At 40.9% G+C, this 2424-nt stretch overlaps 1 non-coding gene across 1 annotated transcript; it reads right to left on the bottom strand.

The window, feature by feature from the left end:
• Nucleotides 1-469: 469 nt before the first annotated feature.
• On the bottom strand, nucleotides 470-577 carry LOC127740942 (small nucleolar RNA R71). Its single transcript, XR_008001798.1, has one exon. It is a non-coding gene; the product is annotated as a small nucleolar RNA R71 (small nucleolar RNA).
• Nucleotides 578-2424: the final 1847 nt, after the last annotated feature.

The following is a 2424-nucleotide window of genomic DNA, read 5'->3' as shown; positions in this document are numbered from 1 at the left end:
CTTACAGAGAATCTCAAAAAAGAAGTAATGGCCGAACCCAACAACAATGCAAGGAAGATGCTTGGTGACTTTACTGCACCAAATTCCAACTTCCATGGAAGAAGCATCTCAATCCCTGCCATCAGAGCAAACAACTTTGAGCTAAAGCCTTAATTAGTTTCTCTGATGCAACAGAATTGCAATTTTCATAGACTTCCATCAGAAGATCCTTTTCAGTTCTTAACTGAATTCTTGCAGATCTGTGATACTGTTAAGACCAATGGAGTTGATCCCGAGGTCTATAAGCTTATGCTTTTCCCTTTTGCTGTAAGAGACAGAGCTAGAATATGGTTGGACTCTCAACCTAGAGATAGCCTGAACTCTTGGAATAACCTGGTCACGGCTTTCTTAGCCAAATTCTTTCCTCCTCAAAAGCTGAGCAAACTTAGAGTGGATGTTCAAACCTTCAGGCAAAAAGAATGAGCTGAGCAAGCTTAGAGTGGATGTTCATACCTTCAAACAAAAAGATGTTGAATCCCTCTATGAAGCTTGGAAAAGATACAAGCAACTGACCAAAAAGTGTCCTTCTGACATGCTTTTAGAATGGACCATCCTGGACATATTCTATGATGATCTATCTGAATTGTCTAAGATGTCATTAGACCATTCTACAGGTGGATCTATTCACCTGAAGAAAATGCCTGCAGAAGCTCAGGAACTCATTGAAATGGTTGCAAATAACCAGTTCATGTACACCTCTGAAAGGAATCCTGTGAGTAATGGGATGCTTCAGAGGAAGGAAGTTCTTGAAATTGATGCTCAGAATGCCATATTGGCTCATAACAAAATGTTGACTCAGTAAGTCAATATGATTTCTCAAAGTCTGAATGGTTTGCAAAATGCATCCAACAGTACTAAAGAAGTATCTTCTGAAGAAGAAGCTTATGATCCTGAGAACCCTGCAAGTGTAGAGGTGAATTACATGGGTGAAGCCTGTGGAAACACCTATAATCCCTCATGGAGAAATCATCCAAATTTCTCATGGAAGGATCAACAAAAGCCTCAACAAGGCTTTAATAATGGTGGAAGAAACAGGTTTAGCAATAGCAAGCCTTTTCCATCATCCTCTCAGCAACAGACAGAGAATTTTGAGCACAGCCCCTCTAGCTTAGCAAATATAGTCTCCGATCTATCAAAGGCCACTATAAGTTTCATGAATAAAACAAGGTACTCCATTAGAAATTTGGAGGCACAAGTGGGCCAGCTGAGTAAAAGAGTCACTGAAACTTCTCCTAGTACTCTCCCAAGCAATACATAAGAGAATCCAAAAAGAGAGTGTAAGGCCATAACCTTACTTGGTGTGGCCAAACCTAGAGAGGAGGAGGAGGACATGAATCCCAGTAAGAAAGACCTCATGGGACGTCCTCTGGACAAAAAGGAGTTTCCAATTGAGGAACCTAAGGAATCTGAGGCTCAACTAGAGACCATAGAAATTTCATGGAACCTACTTCTGCCATTCATGAGCTCTAATGATTATTCCTCCTCTGAAGAGGATGAAGATATTACTGAAGAGCAAGTTGCTAAGTACCTTGGAGCAATCATGAAGCTGAATGCCAAGTTATTTGGTAATATAACTTGGATGGATGAACCCCCTTGCTCACCAATGAACTAAATAACTTGGTTAAGTAGACATTACCTCAAAAAAAAGAGGATCCCGGAAGGTTCTTAATACCTTATACCATGGGCACAATGACCTTTGAGAAGGCTCTGTGTGACCTGGGGTCAGGCATAAACTTCATGCCACTCTCTGTAATGGAGAAATTCAGAATCTTTGAGGTTCAAGCTGCAAGAATCTCACTAGAGATGGTAGATAAATCAATGAAACAAGCTTATGGACTAGTAGAGGATGTGCTAGTGAAGGTTGAAGGCCTTTACATCCCTGCTGATTTTATAATCCTAGACATTGGGAAAGATGAGGATGAATCCATCATCCTTGGCAGACCTTTTCTAGCCACAGCAAAAGTTGTGATTGATGTTGACAGAGGAGAGTTGGTCCTTCAATTGAATGAGGACTACCTTGTGTTCAAGACTCAAGGTTCTCCTTCTATACATATGGAGAAAAAGCATGAAAAACTTCTCTCAATACAGAGTCAAACAAAGCCCCCACATTCAAACTCTAAGTTTGGTGTTGGGAGGCCACAGTCAAACTCTAAGTTTGGTATTGGGAGGCCACAGCCAAACTCTAAGTTTGGTGTTGAGAGGCCACAACCAAACTCTAAGTTTGGTGTTGGGAGGCCCCAACCATGCTCTGAATATCTGTGAGGCTCCATGAGAGCCCACTGTCAAGCTATTGACATTAAAGAAGCGCTTATTGGGAGGCAACCCAATTTTTATTTATCTATGTTATTTTATGTTTTCTTTAGGTTGATGATCATGTGGAGTCAC

Source organism: Arachis duranensis, chromosome 7, assembly GCF_000817695.3.
Source record: "Arachis duranensis cultivar V14167 chromosome 7, aradu.V14167.gnm2.J7QH, whole genome shotgun sequence".
NCBI classification, from domain to species: Eukaryota; Viridiplantae; Streptophyta; class Magnoliopsida; order Fabales; family Fabaceae; genus Arachis; species Arachis duranensis.
The sequence above is the reverse complement of the archived record's forward strand: the minus strand, read 5'-3'. Positions and strand labels throughout refer to the sequence as shown.